This window comes from Artibeus jamaicensis, unplaced genomic scaffold, assembly GCF_021234435.1.
Source record: "Artibeus jamaicensis isolate MK-2021 breed Jamaican fruit bat unplaced genomic scaffold, CSHL_Jam_final contig_402, whole genome shotgun sequence".
Lineage (NCBI taxonomy): Eukaryota > Metazoa > Chordata > Mammalia > Chiroptera > Phyllostomidae > Artibeus > Artibeus jamaicensis.
In genome coordinates, this window is record NW_026521818.1 from 11,833,864 (window position 1) to 11,856,357 (window position 22,494).

A 22,494-nucleotide genomic window follows, 5' to 3' on the forward strand; every position below is an offset into this window, starting at 1 on the left:
AACTATTACTTACAAATAATCCAAGGGTTAAAAGTGATGATACTCTGCAACCCATAATTTCTTATCTCTTAGGTACCTGTACCCTGCATTGCTCAGAGGAACATGATGACCTACTGTTACCCAACTCTTTTTATGTCTGTCACTCTCACTGCTGCAAAATCAGTTAAACATTATAGACAAGTTACATGTGTGCAGAGGTAGAGGAAGATGAGAAAATACATTGAAAACAATGGTCAGATAAAACAGTTATGTATGAAATAGACATTTTCTATTTTAAAAGTTATTTTCAAAAATCATTACAAATCATGGTCTGCCTTTTCTGTTACATTGTGTTGTTTAGGAGTGTTTCAAAGAAATATCTAAAGATATAGATAAAAATCTACTTTGGTGATTATTGTATACATGATACTCAGGATATGTACTTAAAGGCTGAAAGAATAAAAAATTAATATACTCCTTGGCTATAAATGTTTTGTCATGGGGTTCTAACTCTAAGAATATTTCATTTACTTGGCAAAGTAATTTGTCCTTCTCTGATACTTCTAAGACTGCTTTTTTTCTTTCCACCTATTCCATTGCTCTTCTTTAATCCTGTAAAAGCTGACACTCTTCTCGTTTTGTCCTAAATTCCATCTCATCCTGTACCCTTGGCCAGGCTACTCATCTGGCTTTATTGCAGTCAAGCCAAGTTGACTTCACACTTATGAGGTCTGTCCGGAAAAAGCCCAGCCATCATTAATACAAAAGAACGGTTTGCATGGGCTCAGGCATCATTGTGCTACAAAATACGTTTTTTGTATATTGTGTCTTCTTCATTAAATGTTTCTATTTTGCTTATTATGTGGTTGGATGTGTTCTGGACAGACCTCATATACACACATATTTATTCCACCATTAAAGTGGATATACTGAAAGCTTCTAAATTGTCAGCCCAAGACATATGTATAAACTTGATATAAAGGGAGGCACTGTTTCATGCTCATCATATCATTCCCATGTTTCTGAGATATTTAACATTCTATATAAAGTTTTAAAATTTTAAATACTTTAAAATAATCATAGAGACTTTTAATAGCCATAGAATTTATATTTTGTTCCTTTAAAATTAAACTGTTTATCATCTTTAACTTTTTCTAACAACATGTTTAGTTATAGGCTCAAAAGAAATCTTAAAAAGATGAAGTGTCATGCAGACCAAGGACACAACTTATAAAATAAACCTTTACTTAAAATAAATGGTTTGGGAACTATTTAATCATGCTGCATGGCAGTAGATAATTAAGTACTACATGTGTAACAATAAGTATAAATTAGCCATCTTTTGATCAACCAAAGGTCAATTTTAGTTTTAAACTTAGCTATATGTGACCAGTACAGAAAATGATTGCCCAAATTTGGACTAATTAAAATTCTGGTGAAAAATAGAGACGCTTAACAGAAAGTCTAAAAAGACAATAAATAGTGGGTCTGGTGATTTTAAAAAACAAATGTCCTTAGTATTAAGTCTGACATGACAGCTTAATATTATGGTATTTATTCTTCCAGCACTGTAGTTTATAATATGCAATTATAAAAATTTTTAATATCTACAAAATGAAATTTGTAATATTTGAGTTATAAAAGTAAAGACTAAAACTGACATCCCTGAATCTCATAATAATGATTCAAGAAATAGAATATAACCAAAATGATTGATACCCAAGATACTCTTTCTATGTCCTTCGTGCATGCGCGCATGTGCACACACACACACACACACACACACACACACACTATAAATAGGTTGATGGATGTATACACAGATCCATACCTACAATTTTACTTAAGAATGTCCTTAGCAAATCAGTAAAAGTTCTCCTAATAAACTCGACCTCCTCTGGAATAACTACTACCCCACATTTTTAATACATTTTGCATTTAAGTATCCTAAATAAAACACATTGTTCAATTTTGCCTATTTTTGAACACTCTCCCGTGACTTGTCTTTTCAACAACATTATATTTTAGGAATGCATCCACACTGATTCCTATAGCAACAGTTCATTCATATTCATTTCTGTCTAACAGCAGCCCTGTATGTGAACTTGCCACAATTAACACATTCCTTGAGACATTTGTTTAAGAGTTATTTGCTATTATAAACAAAATAATAAAAACTTATGTGCCCTGGTATAGAAGTACAGGAGTTTCATCACAATATACACCTAGAAGTAAAAACTGTCACCAAAGTATTGGGTTATCATAGATAAAGAGAACAGACTGAGGGCTGACAGACGACCGGGGGTTGAAGGACTGGGTGAAAGGGTGAAGGGACTAATTAGTATTGGGTTAGCCAAAAAGTTCTTTTGGTTTTTTCTGTAAAGTGGCTCTAGTAGTGCTTAGGTGCTAACTGTAACTTCATTCAAAACAATTTTGTCAGATTGTATTGTGACAGCTCTCATATCAGTGCATTTTTTATAAATTATCAAAATTAGCCATGGCTGGTGTAGCTCAGTGGACTGAGCACGAACCTACAAACCAAAGGATCGCAGTTCGATTCCCAGTCAGGGCACATGCCTGGGTTGCAGGGCAGTTCCCAGCAGGGGATGCAGGAGAAACAACCATACATTGATGTTTCTCTCCCTCTCTCCTTCCCTTCCCCTCTAAAGATAAGAAAAGAAAGAGAGAAAGAAAGAAATGTTAAAAAAAAAACTGACAGAGGGGAAGGGGGAGGAGATAATGAGGGGAAAGGGTGAAGTGTTTTCAGGAACAACTATGAAGGACACATGGACAAAACCAAGACAGGGTAGATTCAGAGAAGGGAGGTGGGGATGGCTCAGATGAGGGGGAAAGGTGGGGGGGAAAGGCAGAAAACTGTACTTGAACAATAACTTTTTTTAAAGTAAAAAAAAAAGAAAAGGAGTATCAGAAAGGATATGTAGAAAGTGGAACCCTTGTTCACTGTTGGTGGGAGTGTAAAATGGTACTGGCACTGTGAAACATTGTGATAGTTTCTTTAAAAAGTTAAGAATAGAATTACCAACTCATCTAGCAATTTCACTTGGTATGCAGCCAAAAGAACTGAAAGCAAGTCTCCACAAGAGCCAAAAGGTAGAAAAGCAACCTGTGTCCATTGACAGATTAATTCATTTAAATTTCTAGGTAGCTTTGAAACTGGTGAACTTACTTTTAGATAGAATGCTATCCTAAGAATATAAATTAAAGCAAGTCACCCAAATGTAAAATCCTGATTCATGAGCTTTGTGCCCTAATTTTATTAATTACTCTTTCATTCAGAAGTAAGTAAATAAGTAAAAAAAAGTATTTAAAATATGTATAGTTCATTTCTGAGAAGATAAAAATAGAGCAAAATACACAGATGACTAAATGTGAAATTTTGCAGGGTGTAAAATTCTTACACATTATATAACAATTTTATCAATAATGAGATTTCATTAGTAAACTCTAGTGCAATAAAAGATTTTTTAAAATATGTCTTCTTCTGAGCAGATTTAGCTAATTTTTCACATTTGTATTCAAGATGTTTTCCAGATTTATAAAAAATTATCATAACTTTTAAAAATTATTTTCATTATTAGTATGGTCATATAGTAGAAAAATCAAGTATTTTTAAGCCATCTGTTCCCACTCCACAATCTGCATTACTTCTGAAACAGAGGCAGTTTTTACCCACCATGCCCTGTAACTGAGACACATAATCATACCAGTTGCCAAACTACACCAAGCCTGCTATGCAAACAGCTCTTCTTTCTCTGAATTAATTGTGTACAATGGGCCAATTTAACATATTACTTCTCCAGGATTACCTTTGCCAGCTGATGGTTGTTGCAAGAAAGTCTATAGTGCATATACTGCCACTCTCAAAATGTGTGTATTCTCAATTGTAAGAACGCAAAACATTTCCGAATGGTGCACTCACCTGAAGGAATGCAAGCAATCAGAGGCTTAAAGACCATCAGTATCATGTTATGGCTCACTGGAGGTTATAGCAATTAATAGATACAAGCACAGACTCATTTCATGTTACTAGATCCTTACACATATTACCACAACCCAGTAGGATACATTGGATCAGGCATTAATATTTAATAACTAAAATGTATTACAAACCTCGCTTACAGAGTAGTTGAAATGGCCAGGATAACCACGTTACTAGTGACTGAATTAAGACCAAACTGGCCTTAACTCAAACTTATTCTCAACCTCAAGCATCCACAAAATGCCCACAAACTTTTAAGACAATAGTCAAGCTCAATGCTAATGAAAGAAAATATATTGTAACCTACATAAGTAACATTAAATTTTCTAAGGTAAGACATTTTTAAAAGCAAAATGAAAAATGTGAAATTAACTACAATATATTTTATTAAACCCAAAAGATCCAAAATAAAAAAAATTGTTTTAACATGTAATCATTATAAAAATTGAGATTTTTATTTTCTTTTCTTAAAACTAAGACTTTGAAAGTCATTGTGAATTTAATATATACAGAGCATATTAATTAGGATGCTATACTATAACCATAAATATTTAGTCAGTACTTAGATTTTATCGATATGAGTTTAAAAAGTAGTTCACACATCTAAGTTGTTCCACACATACTTCAAAGTTTTCCAATAACATATCCATGCCCCACATAAATATATTCATTCAATATTTGCATTTACATTGACTAAATTGGTTCATCTTTTTAAAAATTGCTGCTTTTATCACTCGGCTGGCTCAGTGAACTGAGTGCTGGCCTTTGAACTGAAAGGTCACCAGTTCGATTCCCAGTCAGGGCACATGCCTGGGTTGCAGGCCAGGTCCCCAGTTGAGGGCATGCAAGAGACAATGGGTGGATATATCTCTTGCACAATGATGTTTCTCTCCCTCGTTTTCCCCTCCCTTTCCCTCTCTCTAAAAATAACTAAATGAAATTTTAAAACATCACTGTTGTAACTTAGAAGCAAAAGCATATCAGTTTAAAAACTATGATTGTCTAGTGAGCAAATTCATTAAATCTTGTGTCAACTCAGTTTCATTAACTCCAAACTCAAAAAGGGTATTGCATAAGTTGAAAAATCACTTCAAATGTATCAATTACCAACAAAGCATTCCTCAATTTTTTTTGCAATTTCCTTGCCTTGAGCTTCAGATTTACCCATATAAACTATGAAATGGTGAAAAAACTTTAATCACAACACCATTTTGTTGTTTTGGCTTGAATATGTGGCAAACATTTGTGACTTGGATTTAACAATACAGAATTTTTGTGTAAAATCTTCTACTATGCAACCAACAAGAATTATCAAATAACAAAAAAATGATTAAGTTCACTGACTTCTATTTCTTTCAATAGTCCCACCATTAGCCAGTGATGATTCATAGCATTTGTACATATATATGGAATTATTTTTAGCAAGTGAATACATGAAACTTTTTAGAGAGACTATTGAGAAAAACAAAGTATAAATGTATTCAATATGTAGCACCCAATGAAATGAAACAATAAATAAAATATTTCTTGACAACTCCAATAAATCTGAATTTTTGACCTACTATAACTGGGATACTGTCTACGTGAAATAAACTAATTTTTTCATATTTGGCTGAAATTCTTCTTGGCCATATTTGAAAGAATCAAAAAATATCTATGCCCTGAATTCAATTTTTTAGGTTACAAACTAACTATTTTTCTTCCTATATTTGAATTTATCCAAAGTACTTTTTACCCAAATTATTAATTAGGCTGTATCTCTTTTATCACATGGCATCTAAGGCTAAATAAAAGTATCTGCAATATTTCCAAATTTGGATCTTATTATCTCATGAGCAACTGTAGGGTGGCTAAATTAAAAATCTTTCATTCTTTTTGTAAAATATCTTCTTTCTAGCCCTGGTTGGTGTAGCTCAGTGGATTGAGCACAGGCCTGCGAACCAGAGGATCGCAGTTCGATTCCCAGTCAGGGCATATTCCTGGGTTGCAGACCAGTTCCCCGCAGGCCAGTTCCCAGCAGGGGATGCATGAAAGGCAACCATACATTGTTTCTCTCCCTCTCTCCTTCCCCTCTAAAGATAAATAAATAAATAAAAATATTATTAAAAAATAAAAAGGTCTTTTTCAGTTTAAAAAAATAAAATAAAATAAAATATCTTCTTTCTAACACTATTTCCACAACAGAAATAATTTCTTTTACCATCTCACCATCTAAAAATGACTTACATGTGCTCATGTAATTTTTTAAAAACCTAAGAAACCTCTTAAAAACTTACTGCAAATAATAACTTAGAAAGATCTCCAGAAAAAAAGGTCAATATACAAAACTGAACTGTATTTTGATATATTAGCAACAAACAATTAGAAACTCAAATCAACAACATTCATGTCATTATATATAATAGCATCAAAAATTTGAAATACTTATTGATATATTTAATAAAATACTTCTATGTGCAAGACCTAAACACTGAAAACCATAAGCTTGCTAAAACAAGTAAAGAAGAAAAATAAACAGAAAGATATAGCATGTTCATGGATTGAAAGATTCAATTTTGTTAAGATGTCAGTTATTCCAAAATTGATCTATAGATTTAATGCAATCCAAATCAAAATTACAGTAGGCATTTTGATATACTAACAATAGAGTTCTAAAACTTACATGAAAACACAAATGGTTAAAAATTAGCCAAATCCATTGTTTGAAAGATTTTATTTATTTTTAGAGAGAGGGGAAAGGAGGGAGAAAGAAAGGGAGAGAAACATCGATGTGAGAGAGAAACGTCCATTGGTTGCCTCTTGTACCCACCCCTACTGGGGAATGAACCGGCAATCCAGTCATGCTTTCTGTCTGGGAATCAAAACTGTGGCCTTTCACTTCACAGAACAATGCCCAATGGAGCCACACTAGAAAGACCCAAATCAAAATTTTAAAAGAACAAAGCTGAATGACTTACAATACCAGACTTCAAGATGGACTAAAGGTACAGTATTCAAGATAGTCTGTTATCAGTATAAGGAAAGACATAGAACAATGGTATTGAATATAACATATAGAAATTGACTTATACAATAAAGGTTCAACTAATTTTCTTTGAAAGGATGCTAAGGCAATTCAATGAAAAAAATGATAACATTTTCTACAAATGGTGCTGGAATAAATGTTGGATGTTCACATGGGAAAAAAATTAAACTCAACTCCATCTCACACTTTGAACAAAAATTAACTCAAAATTGATTATATAAAGGCAAAACTACAAATGTTCTAATAGAAAGCATAAAAAAACATGATTTGGAGGTACAAAACTGTTTCTAAGGACACTAAAAATATGAACCATAAAACAATTACAAATTTTACTTCACAAAACTATAAACTTCTGCTCTTTGAAAGATAATAGTTACAAGTAGAAAGACAAACCACAAAATGGAAGAAAATATTCATATTGCTCATATCTGACAATGTGATTGTATCCAAAATATCCATAACTGAATTTTTAAAAGAATCCATAAAAAGATATATGAATGGTCAATACCCCAACTGAAACCACAGTGATATACTACTAATCATCCAGTAGAATGACTAAAATTTTTTAAAAAGCAAGCATGTGGCAGATAAAAATCAGATATCTCAAGATTAAAGGATCCCAGCCCCACACCAGGCTTCAAGCCCATGGTTCCAGTGCCAGGAAAAGACATCTCCCTAACTTTCAGCTATAAAACCAGCAAAGATTGAGGCAGTGGAAGATAGAAACTGCTGGACTCCCTGGCAGACCCCCTTAAAGGGACCATTCACAGACTTATGCAGACTTACTCCCTCTGAGCTCCAGCACAGGGGCAGCAAATGAAAGGCATCAGACACATATGGGGAGGAACTAAACTGTCCAGCACCAGGGCTGGGGGGCCACTTTCGTCCAGAAGGAAGTGTTGGAAAAGGCCATTGTTTACTTTCTGAGCCCTCCCCCAATGGAGCCACAGAGCCTGAGGGCAATATATCTGAAACTCCATCAACCTGGCTCAGTTTGCCCTAACTTAATAATTCTCTGAGGCCTTGCCCTACCCAACTTTTGGGCTCACCCAAGCAGCTTCTAGTGGCATTTCCAGTGAATAGCTTGTCTTGGCGCATGCTTCAGATCATCCTAATTTTTCTCACACAGCAGCATCTGTCTTCAGCAAGCCTGGTACATCTTGCTAAGTTGCCCCAGACCCACCACTAGCATTAACTGGCATTGGTTTACAGCCTGGCCTCTCCTTGGAACCTACAAGCCCACCACACGTAGCAGCCATCTGCAGATCTCTTTGTAGCTTACACTGCGTTACTCCAGACAGACCACTGACCATGGCAAATTTGGTTGTACTAACAGCAATCAAGGCTCAACTACAACAGAAAGATATACACAGTCCACATAGTGGGTGCACCTTGAGTACCCAGTTTGGGTAATAAGGGAGGTTGTGCCACTGGACCCTGGACACCTACTATATTAGGCTACTCTACCAGGACTAGGGGATGTAATATGTCCACCTAATACACAGAAACAAATACAGGGAGGCTTCCAAAATGAGGAGACAAAGATACATGGCCCCAGTAAAAGAACAGAACAAAATTCCAGAAAAAGAACTAAACAAAATGGAGGAAGCAAGGTACTAGATGCAGAGTTTATAACACTAGTTATAAGGATGCTCAGTGAACTTAGTGAGAACTTCAACATCATAAAAAGGGGTATGTAATCCTTAAAAAAGAACCAGTCAGAGATGAAAGATACACAAATGAAAATAAAGAACAATTTACAGGGAATCAACAGTAGAGTGGATGAAACCAATGATCAAATCAGAGATTGGAAACATAAGGAAGCACAAAACACCCAATCAGAACAACAAGGAGAAAAAAAATCCAAAAAAAAATGAGGATAGTGTGAGGAGCCTCAGGAACACCTTCAACTGTACCAACACTCACATCATGGGGGTGCCAGAAAGAGAAGAGAGACAGCATGAAATTCAAAACCTACCCTAAAAAATGACAGAGAACATCCCTAACTTGGTGAAGGAAGTAGACATACAAGTCCAGAAAACACAGAGAGTCCCAAACAAGATGAACTCAATGAGACCCACAGCAAGCCTCCTCATAATTAAAATGCCGAAGGTTAGAGACAAAAACAGGACATAAAAGCAGTAAGAGACAAGCAGTTATTTAACAAGGGAGCTCCAATAACACTGTCACTGATTTCTCAAAAGAGACTTTGTAAGCTAGAAGGAATTAGCAAGAAATATTCAAAGTGATGAAAATCAAGGACCTACAACCAAGATCACTCTACCCAGCAAAGCTATCATTTATAATCACAGGACAGGTAAAGAATATCTCAGACAAGAAGAAACTATAGGAGTACATAATCACCAAATATGCATTATACAAAATGTTAAAGGATCTTCTTGAAGCAGTAGAAGAAAGAAGATGAAATAAAAAAAGAAGATAACCACTGCCACCATCACCATCAATAAAATGGCAACAAATACATATCGATCAATAACTGAATCTAAAAAATAAAATACGTAAGTAGAACAGAAACAGAATCATAGACAGAACATTTTGATGGTTGCCAGATGGGAGGGGGCATCAAAGGAATGGAGAAAAAAGGTGGAGGTATTAAGAAGTACAAATCAGTGGTTACAGAATAGTCATGGGGATGTAAAGTACAGCACAGAAAACAGAAAAGCCAAAGATCACATACGTATGACCCATGGACATAGACAATGGTGTAGGGATTGCCTGAGGGGGTGGATTGGGGGATGGATCAAGCAGGGCAAAGGGGGAAAAACTAGGACAATTGTAATTGTATAATGAGTAAAATATATATCATAAAGCACATAAATATATAACTACAACTCATTTATACTTAAAAAGAGATCAAATACTATATCATAAACTGATACCCAGATTTCTATAAACCAAAAATTTACATTTTGAAGTGAAACTGAATATTTACAGTTGAATTTATAGTAACAATATATCTGACATGTGCACTGACAAGCAGTACCCGCAGCATCATGGATGACATATGAGACAAATTCACACAGACTACCGAGTCCTATGGAGGAAAAGGGCTGGCAAGCCTACTCCCTCAAGGGAGGAGAGCCTCAAAACAGCCTCACCACCCTCTCAAGGGGAGAGCGGCTTGGAGCGGCCTGGCAACTCTCTCACCAGGGGAGAGAGCACCCCGACCCTTGCCTAGTCAGGCTTTTATTGGGATTTTTGCACAGGAGTTCAGGTATAGCTTATTAATCATTGTCAAGCAGTAAACAGTAGATAGTATACAAAGAACCATTAGGGTTTCTTCTAAATCAGGGCCTGCCAGCTAAAGGGCTACAGAACTTTGGGAACATAAACTCTTCTTCTGCTGGGGCCCTTATCATCTAACTAAAAGCATTCTTAAACAAAGCAAGTCTCACAGGGTTTCACATATTCCTTCTCAGGCCTAATTACCCAGGGTGCCCACCATTCCCAGCACAAGGCTTGCACCACCCTCCCCATTATAGGTTTTTAGGCTTAAGTGGATTAGAGCCAATAAGTGCTTCTCCCAGAGGATATGGGGACTGGGCTTTGTTATAGTAGCCACAGGGCGTGGGGGTTAAGGGCCTATCACTCCCTCCTTGTCGCAGCCCTGAGTCCTGCCATGATGGCCTCCCAAGTGATGGAGTATGGCTTAGGTTGCCCCCCCAGGGGGTCCCACCCATCACCAACTTCCTATCATGCTTTGGGGGCAGGGGGATAAAGCAGGGGCAGCATCTGCTGCCAGAGACAAGCCTTGTCTCCTCAGTGACTTGCATCCCAGAGGTTGCACACTCAGCCTTAAACGGTTGCAATTCCTGAAACCAGGCAGAGCAGTTCCCAACATATATCCAGATACTTATAAATTTTCTTCAACATTACTGTCTCAATGAATCTTATTCACACTTAGAAGATATACATACTTAAAATGTTTCTGATCAAGGTATACAGTAAAAACAGCACTCATTTGGGAAAAGTAGATTTAATACCCACTAGAACCAATCTATAATATTTTTAATATATATTCTATCATGTATACAGAAATCACTGCCATATGGATCTTAACATTTGGACTGCCTGCAAAGTCGTTAATGATCCAAAGGACCAGATGCTCTAAGCTTATTAATCATTAAAAAGTTGATGATATCCTTTCATGCCACATGAAGGGATTTTTGGTACTACTGTATGATCTTTCTATATATTTGACATAATCATTGGGTGTGTCTATACATTATTTCATATAATCAAAACCAGATTTTATAACTAATTATTCTTTGTTTTTAATTTAGTCATAAAAATACACTCAATATTATTAGTTATACTGAAAACAATGCACCCTAAAAGCTTTCTTTGTCACCAAAAATTTGGTTATTAATGTTCTGTCCTCTAATATAAACTTAGATCAGTGTTCCTACAAAACACTGACAACAATATTGCCTGAAAGGTTTTCCTGGGAAGCAAATAAGATAAAAATTAAATAGCTCTGAAAACTCTGAACCGCCATGCAAATGGTAAGGATTATCACTGTGTTTTCATAAGTACAAAAAGTGTCTATAATATTTCTTCTTTTAAAAATATAAGGACAGAACTTATGAGAAAGGAACATATACTGTGCACCATATTAAGGAGAAATAAACAGCCTTCTTTTATCTACTTCTCCTATTTTCCTTTAATTTTCTTAAAACATTAGTTATAAACTACAATCTAAAGGAGGTACAAATCAGTGCTATGGAGTTAAAAGGAGTTTAATTCCAAACACTAAAAAATTAGTAATAGTTGAGGCTGGTCTAAAAATATATTAAGAATACCAGTATGATCTGGTTCTCTGAAACCCATTAGAATTCTCAAGTAGAGGTCAAGGCCCTCCAAATCTCTAACTAGCTTTCTGACTACCCCTATATGTCTTTTAAAGGTTGAGTATTATAAAATAGCAGACAAAATTAAAGCAGTAATCAAAAAACTCCCAACACACAAAAGCCCTGGACTGAATGGTTTCACAGGAGAATTTTACAAAGCATTTAAGGGTAAACTAACCCCTATCCTTCTCAGACTATTCCAAAAAATCCAAGAAGATGGAAGACTCCCAAACTCTTTTAATTAAGCCAGCTTCAACCTAATCCCAAAACCAGATAATAACATAACAAAGAAAGAAAACTTCATGCCAATATTTCTGATGAACATAGATGCTAAAATTCTCAACAAAATACTGGCAAACCACATTCAGCAATATGTTAAAAAGATCATATACCATGATCAAGTGGGATTCATCCCTGGGATGCAAGGATGGTAGTGTATTCACAAATCAATAAACATAATATATCACATAAACAAAATGAAAGACAAAAATCACATGATCATACCAACAAAAGTGGAAAAAGCATTTGATAAGGTACAGCACCCATTTATGATTAAAACACTCAGCAAAGTTGGAATAGAGGGAACATTCCTCAGCATAATAAAGGCCATATACAAGAGGCCTATAGCCAACATCATACTCATTGGTCATACTTAGATCTTTCCCACTAGGGTCAGGAACAAGACAAGGATGTCCACTTTCACCACTCTTATTCAAAATAGTATTAGAAGTTCCAGCCACAGCAATCAGACAAGAAAAAGAAATGAAAGGCATCCAAATTGGAAAGGAGGAAACAAAACTTTCATTATTTGCAGATGACACAATAGTATACATAGAAAATCTTATAGACTCTACCAAAAAACTGCTGGACCTAATAAGTAAATTTGGCAAAGCAGCAGGATCCAAAGTCAATATTCAGAAATCAAAGGCATTTTTGTATGCCAACAATAAAAGATCAGAAACAGAAATCAGGAAAAAAATCCCATTTGATATAACAACAAGAAAAATAAAGTCCTAGGAATAAACCTAACCAAGAAGGTAAAAGACCTATACTCAGAAAACTACACAACACTGAAGAAAGAAATTAAGGAAGACACAAATAAATGGAAGCATGTACCATGCTAATGGATTGGAAAAATTAACATCATCAAAATGTCCATAATACCCAAAGCAATTTATAGATTCAATACAATTTCTGTTAAAGTACCAATGACATATTTCACAGATATAAAACAAACATTTTAGAAATTTATATGGAACCATAAACAACCCGAATAGCTGCAGCAATTTTCAGAAAGAAGAACAAAGTAGGAGGGATTACAATACCTGATATCAAACTGCATTACAAAGCCACTGTAATCAAAACAGCCTGGTACTGGCAAAAGAAAAAATAAATAGACTAATGAAACAGAATACAGAATAAAAAAATAAATCCAAGTCTCTATGGTCAATTAATATTTGACAGAGAGAAAGAAGCATAAAATGGACTAAAAATAGCCTCTTCAACAAATGACATTGGGAGATCTGGACAGCTACATGCAAAAAAAATGAAACGATCACAAACTTACACAATATACACAAAAAATTCAAGATGGATAAAAGACTTAAATATAAGTCATGACACAGTGAAAGTCCTAGAGGAAAACATAGGCAGAAAAATCTCGGATATTCAATGCAGCAATATTTTTACCAATAAGTCCCCTACAGCAAGAGACATAAAGGAAAGAATAAAGACATGGGACCTCACCAAATTAAAAAGCTTCTGCATGGATAAAGAAAACAGCATTACAATGAAAAGAGAACCAACTACATGAAAAAACGTATTTGCCAATGATACCTCCAACAAGGGTTTCATCTCCAAAGTATATAAAGAACTCACACAACTCTACACCAGGAAGACAAACAACCCAATTAAAAAATGGACAAAAGACTTGAAAAGACATTTCTCCAAGGAGGACATATGGAAGATCCAGAGACATGAAAAGATGCTCAACGTCCCTAGCCAGCAGAGAGATGCAAATTAAAACCCCAATGAGATACCACTTCACACTGGTCAGAATGGCCATCATGAACAAATCAACAAACAACAAGTGGTGGAGAGGATGTGGAGAAAAGGGAACCCTAGTGCACTGTTGGTGGGAATGCAGACTGGTACAACCATTATGGAAAACCAGTATGGAATTTTCTCAGAAAACTAAAAATGGAGATGCCTTTTGACCAGGCAATTCCACTGCTGGGATTATATCCTAAGAACCCTGAAACACCAATCCAAAAGAACCTATGCACACCAATGTTTGTAGCAGCACAATTTACAATAGCCAAGTGCTGGAAGCAACCTAAATGTAGGTTGCTGGAAGCAACCATCAGTAGAGAATGGATCAAAAACTATAGTACATTTACAAAATAAAATACTATACAGCAGAAAGAAAGAAGGAGTCTTACCCTTTGCAACAGCATAGATGGAACTGGAAAGCATTATGCTGAGTGAAATAAGCCAGGCAGTGAAGGACAAATATCATATGATCTCACCTTTAACTGGAACCTAATCAACAAAACAAGCAAGCAGAATATAACCAGAGACATTGAAATTAAGAACAATTTGACAGTAACCAGAGTGGAGGTGGGAGGGGATGAAGTGGGGAGGGAATGGGGGTAAGGGTTTTCTGGAACAACTATAAAGGATTCATGGAAAAAATTAAGGTGGGGTGGAAGTAGGAGAGGGAGGTGAGGATGACTGGGGTGAGATGGGGAGAGGAGGGAGGTAAATGCATGATGCTTGCACCAGCCCGCAGTGCCCACGGTGTCGTGGATGAGACATGAGACAAATTCACACGGACTACTGAGTCCTGTTGAGGAAAAGGGACAGCATGGCTACTCTCTCAAGGGGAGAGCACTGACCCTTGCCTAAACAAGCTTTTATTGGGTTTAATTTGCACAGGAGTACAGGTACAGCTCATTAATCTTTGCCACGCAGTAAGGATCGAACAATAGATAGCATACAAAGAACTATTAGGGCTTCTTCTGAGTCAGGGTCTATCAGCTAAAAGGCTACAAAACTTTGGGAAATGAACTCATTTTCTGCTCAGGCCTTTATCATTTAACTAAGAGCATTCTTAGCAAAGCAGGCTTCACAGGATTTTACATATCCTTTCTCGGGCTTGATCACCTGGGGAGCCCACCCTTTCCAGCACAGGGCTGTACTGTCCTCTATCACTGTTTCAGGCTTAAATCAGGCAGAGAATTTTAGGAGACTTCTCATGGACAGAATGAGGACTCAGGCTTCGTCAAAGCTGAGGGGTGAGGGTCCATCACCCCCTTTCTCCATAGCCCCCCAAGTCCTTCCCTGGGGCCTCCACATGATCATGCCTGTCTTAGGTCATTCCCCCCTTGGGGAATCTTACCCGTCATTGGCTAACTGACCAAGCACTGGGGGCCAGTTATGGAAAAAGGAGCAGATGCAGCCCTCCTGCCAGGGAGATAAGCTTTTTCTCCTTAGTGGCTTATGGTCCAAAGGTCGCTCACTCAGCCTTAACCATGGAGGGTTTACAGCTCCTGAAACCAGTCAGGGCAAATTTTCAACAAACGCAGACAATTGTAATTGAACAACAACAAGGCAATTAAAAAATAAAAGTAAATAAAAGTTCAGTATTGTAAACTATACATATTATCATTACGAAGATTAAATTCCATTAAGAATAAAATTGAGTTCCCCATAAATACTTTAAAAGGTTATGATGTACCAGAAAAAGAAATAATAGAATCTCTATCATTTTAATCATGACATAATCTTATCTACTAATGAATATCTCAAATTCAGTCAAGTAGAATTGAAGAGTTAAGGAGAAACAACATTTTGCCTTAAAATATAACATTTATATTAGATAATTTTTGAACACCAAAACCTGTAGATCTCCTTATTTTTTAATATTTTTAACTGTTATTCTATTATAGTTGTCCCAATTTTTCCCCTTTTCTCTCCTCCACCCATTCCACCCCCCCAGTCAATCCCCACACCATTGTTGATGTTTAGAATTATAGCCAACATCTTTTAATGCACACCATTAGTGTCTATATTAAATTTGGGGTTACTCAAGGCAAGAATAAATAATTTGATTTAAAAGACATGAAACAATCACCAGATACCACTTTATGCCATCATATTACCAAAAATAAATGATAAAAAACAATGATAATATAATAGCTGGGGCTGTTCAGAGTATGAGATCACAGATACTTCCAAAGACTGTTAGTGGAGGCTAATCTGGTAGTAACTTCGGACCTAAAATTAACTTCTAAGAATGAAATAAAAATTCTCACATGTTCAAAAAGCTAAAGTGTTCAAAGATGTTCACTAAAATATAGCCATGACAACCTGAACGTTCAGTGAAAGTAATGGTTAAATGAATTATACTTATAAGCAGTATTGACATAGAAGATCCACAAAATAATGCCAAGTACAAAAAAGAAGTTCTAGAGTAATATCTCTAAATGGGAACCATTTTGTAATACATGTTTATGTAGCAGAAATAAAATATTTTTGTTTGTTTTGTAACCAGCTGCCATTCAGGGTTCTCCCAGTGTGTAGGAAAATTCCTTGAACAAAATGTGGTGTATAAAGAGACAGTGAATCAGGGACTTCTGGTCAAGAGGATGGCACAGATGCAGGCAGGCCCACACCAAGTGGCCCCGGGCCTGGCATTAGCAGCAGCAAGCTTTGGTTCACAAGTTGGTTTCATCTAGGCACCTCCAAGAATGGCTGAAAGAAGAAATACTACCCATACCAACTGTTCTCAGGGATATGAAGAAACAGAATTTCTCATACACTACTAATGAAAATGCAAAATGGTACAACCATTTTGAAAAACAGTTTGGCAGTTTTCCAAAGTTCAACACATTCCTATCATGTGATTCCAGGGATTCCACTCTTAATAAAAGCAAAAGAAAAGAAAGCATATGCCCATACAAATATTTTTAAATAAATATTAATAGCTACTTTATTTGTAATAGCCAAATCCTGAAAACAATCTACATGATCATCAACAGATTCATAGGTAAACAAAGTGCAGCACATCCACACAATAAAATACTATTGGGTAGTAAGAAGGAATGAACTTATGACTCACCCAAGAAGAATGAATTTCAAAATAAGTATTCTGAGTGGAAAAATTCACATTGTACCAAAAATATATAATATATAGCTTTATTCAAATAAAATTCTAGAAAAGGTGGAGAGGAAGGAGTAAATGAATAGTGACAGAAATAAAATTATAGGTTGCCTAAAAATGGGGGAAGGATGGGAAGAAAGGGTTACAAAGCTCAGCAACTTTGGTAAGTGATGGATATATGTTATCTTCATGGTAGGGATGGTTTCACAGCTACATACACATGTCAAGACTTGACAAACCATACCCTTTAAACATGTAGTTTATTGCATGAAAGTTAAAAATAAAAGAAAAAGGACTCTACATTTCAAAATTATACAAAGCAATGATATATAAAATTTTTAAAGGTTTTATGAGAAGAAAGATAAATGTGTGGAGATTATTCATATAGGCATTTGTACACCAGAATAATCCAAACAATGGAACTGTGGTGACAGTGTGTTTACTGGGCTACTAATGACAAGTCAGCGATATCAGAATAGACCAGGTCACTATCCTGTGGGCAGGATGATGTAAATGACAAAGAACAATTTAAAAATTACCTTTGGAGACTATGCAGCAACCATTAAGCAGGAAATACTCCAACATGGTGCAAAAACAGAAATTCAAAAGGGAAAAACAAGGACAGGTAGACCAAATGAAATTCTATATCATGCTCTTCTTTTTTATCTATAACAAATTTTTATGGAAAGTTACCTTGCTCTATATGTCTAAAAGATCAACAAGTAATTCCAGAATAGATCAAAATTTCAATTCAGTTTATTACTGACTGATTGTTTTTATCATTCATTTCTCAATAAAATTTCTGTACATGGAAGGACACAATCAACAGTAAAAAGGCAACCTGTTGCTTTTCTTCCTGTTTCCAGTTCTGCACATAAAGAGCTTGGAAAGTTGCCACTCATCCTAACAATGACCAAAAAAAGCTAAAAAAGCTTTTTGGGGGATGACAATGTATATGCATTACAATCCCATTTTCCTTTTCATGGGGGCATGCCTCCAAATTAAGTCATAGAGATTTGTCCTAGCTCAGGCTGCTCTAACGAAATACCATGGATTAGCTGTCTATCATCATCTTCTGGGAATTCTGTTGTTATGAGACTTAAATAGGAAATTTAGAGCTCAGCTAGTAACTATGTATGGCGTAAAGTTGTACTAGACTTATGGGATCACTTCATACATTATGTAAATGTCTAACCACTATGCCATGCACCTGAAACTGAAAATAATGTATTGATTGTCTATTGTAATTAAAATATTTTTTAAATATTTTTTAACAAAAGAAACCCAGAACTCAGATTTTAAATCACCAGTATTGAAAACAATACTCTGTAAATATTTTCAGGATTCTGCATATTTGGGGCCTTTTGGGCCCAGAGCACTGGCCCATTGGTTAAAGGATGTTTGAATGGGGCACATGCATTAAAAGTGAATGTATATATGTTATTGTATTGTACACAAGCACAGAAAAAATTTGGAGGCAAACACAACATACTCATAATTCTAAACACCTGAAGGTTCGAGGTGGAAAGTATAGTTATGGGGTTACCTGGAATGGAGGCAAAAGCAAATATGAACTTTTACTTGAAAAGTAAAAGTGATTTGTTTCAACAGTTGATAGGCCTCATATTACTGCACATACCAGGAGTCATCAGTTTCCCTCTCCTCCTTCTAATGTAAAATATTTAGTTCATGAAATTATATCTTTTCATGGATTTAATGAGTTGTCCAATAAATATAAAGAATGTGTAGGCCATAATAAAAGTTTCCATGCATAATATCATGTTAGCTGATAATTACCACTTAGATATGGATAAGTGTGTGCAACTATTTCTAATCTCTCATAAGAAAGGTATATAAAATATATCTAAAAGTTATGTAGGCAAAGTATAATTTAAAATAACAAAAATTAAGCCTATTTAATGAAGTCCCAGAGATAAAACACTTGAAAAACATACTGATATGGCATTAGATGCTTAGCCAAATTGCAGCCGATTTTCCAAAGCAGCCCTACCCATTGTAAACATGGTTCCATAAAACATCTTCTCTGTCATTAAAATTAGGGGTTAGTCTTAACCTCTTAATATCAACATCACATTTGATATAAAAAACCTTTAAAAATATGTGTTATAACTCTTTACTGGTTCCACCACTTAGTAGGTATATGACCTTGGGCAAGTCATACTTAGCGTTTCTGCACCACCTCGGTTTCTGCTACTACAAAATAGAAATCATAAAAATACCTACCTTATGAAATTTGTTATGACAATAAAATGACTTAACATTGGTATTTAAAAAGTGACTGGCATAATAACCACTATAAGAATGTTTGGAAAAGTAAATCAAATTAAATTAAATTGATAGAGAACAGATTAACAGGTTTTTGACTTCTGAAAATATTTCTAGTATTTGGTACCCAGGGAATCTTAAGCACTGCATCCAGATTTGAACTTTATTTTGTACTCAAGGCCTCCAGTTTTTTCCTCCTCATTTCTTTTTTGCTGAGTATTAAAAAATCTAATAGTCAATAAACGAACAAACAAAACATAAAATGAACTTCATCAAAATTAAAAGCACTTCAAGAAACACAATCTAGAAAGTAAAAAAGACCCACAGAATGGGTGAAAATAATTGCAAGTCACGTATCTAATTAGGAGCTGTTCTACAGATCACTTACAACTCAACAATAAAAAGAAAAATCACTAGATTTAAAAATCAGCAAAGGATTTGAAAACTATTTCACCAAAGAAGATACACAAATGACTAAGTACATAAAAAGACACTCAACATCATCGGTCACTAGGGAAACACAAATCAAAACCACAATGAGCCCTGGCCATTGTGGCTTGGTTAGTTGGTGGGGCATAATCTTGCAAACTGGAAGGTCACAGGTTTGATTCCCAATCAGAACACATGCCTAGGTGGCAGGTTTAGTTCTCAGTCAGGATACGTACAAAAGGCAACTGGTCAATGTTTCTCTCACATCGATGTTTTTCTCTCTCTTCCTCCCTCCCTTCCTCAGTCTCTAATATCAATAAGCATGTCCTTGAGAATTAAAAATAAAAAACACCACACAATGAAATATCACTTCATACCCACCAGGATGGCCATAATTAAAAACAATATAGAATATAACTAATGTTGGCCAGGACAGGGAGAAATTGGACCATTCTATATTGCTAGGGGAAATGTAAATGTAAAACAGTGTAGCTGATTTGAAAAACAGTTTGGCAGTTCCTCAAAAAAGTTAAATATAGAAGTCCTGCATGACCCAACAATCTAATCCTAGATATGTTCCAAAAAGAACTGAAAACAGGGTATCACACAGCAACTTGGACACAGATATTTATAAAAGCACTATTTTGCAATAGCCCCAAAACAGAAACAAACCAAATGTCCACCAATGGATGAATGATAAAATATAGTGTGTGCATATAATAGTATATTAACCATAAAAATGAATTTCCGATATCTGCTACAACACAGATGAACTCTGATACAAAGGCCCAAAGACTTAATCACCAATATAGTAAGCCTTTGGCATTCCATATTTTACATTCAACTGTTCTGACTTGGCCCTAAGGACACTGAAGTTTTGGAACATGAAATACATATTTTGCTGCAGTACTAGTTTAAAGCATACTTATTGTAAGGTACAGTACAGAAGTCACTTAACAAATAGTAAAAACAGGCTATTCAGTATCCATATCTCAGTGAGACTCTATGGTTCCCTACTTCTAATTCTCCAGAATCTTTTACACACTCTAAATGTAAAAAAAAAAAAAAAAAAAAAAAAAAAAATCCTTCTCAGGGGAAAAGGTCATTTAAAAGTATGCCAATTCCCTATAGAATTGTATACCTGAAATCTATATAATTTTATTAATCAATGTCACCCCAATAAATTCAACACATTTTTTAAAGTATGCCAATTCCCAATGCTGGTAATAGAAGTAAACAAAACTAAAGTTTTGGACAAAATTAAAAGGCTTATCTGAAGAAAATGAAAATACCAACTTAAAAAGATATGTACAAGCCCACTCTAATGTTCACTGTAGCATTATTTTAAATAGCCAGATATGGAAGCAACCTAAGTGTCCACAGATGAATGCACAAAGAGGAGGGAGATTTTGTTATTTTAAAAAACAGGAGAGAAACCTTGAAGGCATTGTGCTAAGTGAATTAAATCAAAGAAAAACAAATATGATATTATACCACTTATATTTGTAATCTAAAACCAAACTAAAACAAACAAAAAACAAGCTCATAGATACATAGAATAGCGGTTAAAAAAAGTCTGGGGTTAGGGATAGGCAAAATGGGTGAAGAGGGGTTAAAGGGACAAAGTCCTAGTTATGTCTTGGGAATCTAAGAATAGTGACTGGTTAATAATACAGTATTATATATTTCAAAGTTGCTAAGGAAATTGATCTTAGAAGTTCTCATCACAAGAAAAATGATAACTATGTACTGTGGTGATGTGAACTAGACTTATTTAGAAATTATTTTGCAATATATGCAAATATTGAAATGTTATGCTACATACCCAAAACCAATATAATGTTATGTTTCAATTATAACTCAATTTAAAAAATTAAAAGAATGATATATTTGAATTTTTAATAGATTAGATATGTAACATAAACCAGTTTGTTACAGTTCTACATAGACACAAGAAAAAAGTTTTCAGGGAAATGTCTCAGCCAGTGAGTGTTCCCAACAGTGTTCTGCTTTCCAAGTGAGAAATTGAGCTTTAAGTGGAAATTTAAAAGACAGTAGAATAAGGAAATGCAAATACTCACTAAAAATGAGTTTATGAAGAAAGCCAAGAGCCTCTACAGACATTTCCATATTCACCTTGGACTGACTCCTAGCAAATGTCAAGAGTCTCCTGAGAAAATTCCTCTGAGGGAAGAGATTCACTGCCATGTGGTCTGGATGTATTAGAAATCCAGATTCAAAGGAGGCCAAAAAACAGGTTTGTATTAGAGTTCTTTCATTCTTTAATTATGTAAGTATGAAGTTAACATATGGTTACATATTTGGAAAACAAACATGTATTTTTCTGTAAAGAAAGCAATATTTGGATTTTAATTCTTATTTCTGTTTTTTTTCTGCTATTTTCTCTCACGCATATGGAGCAAAATATTTATATTACCACAGAAATTGAATGGATCAACTAAACTAAGTAACAGCTATGATAAATTTATGCAAAAAGCAGATATATGGATATATTCATATTGAGGGTATGGTAAAAATGACTAATTATATTAAGAAATGAAATCTCATTAACTTAAATTATACTATTTGTATATTTTGGAAACTTAGACAAGAACTGACCTAAATCTTCATTTTATACTTTTATTTTTTACTTGATGAACAAGAGTTTAAGAGAATTATTAAAATACTCATATAGAAGCAGTCCAAGTGCCCATCAGTAAATGAGTAGGTAAAAAAAAAA

The 22,494-nt window shown here is 35.0% G+C and overlaps 1 protein-coding gene across 1 annotated transcript in view; it reads right to left on the reverse strand.

The window, feature by feature from the left end:
• DTWD2 (DTW domain containing 2) overlaps positions 1-22,494 on the reverse strand; it is a 78,225-nt gene that overhangs the window by 17,521 nt on the left and 38,210 nt on the right.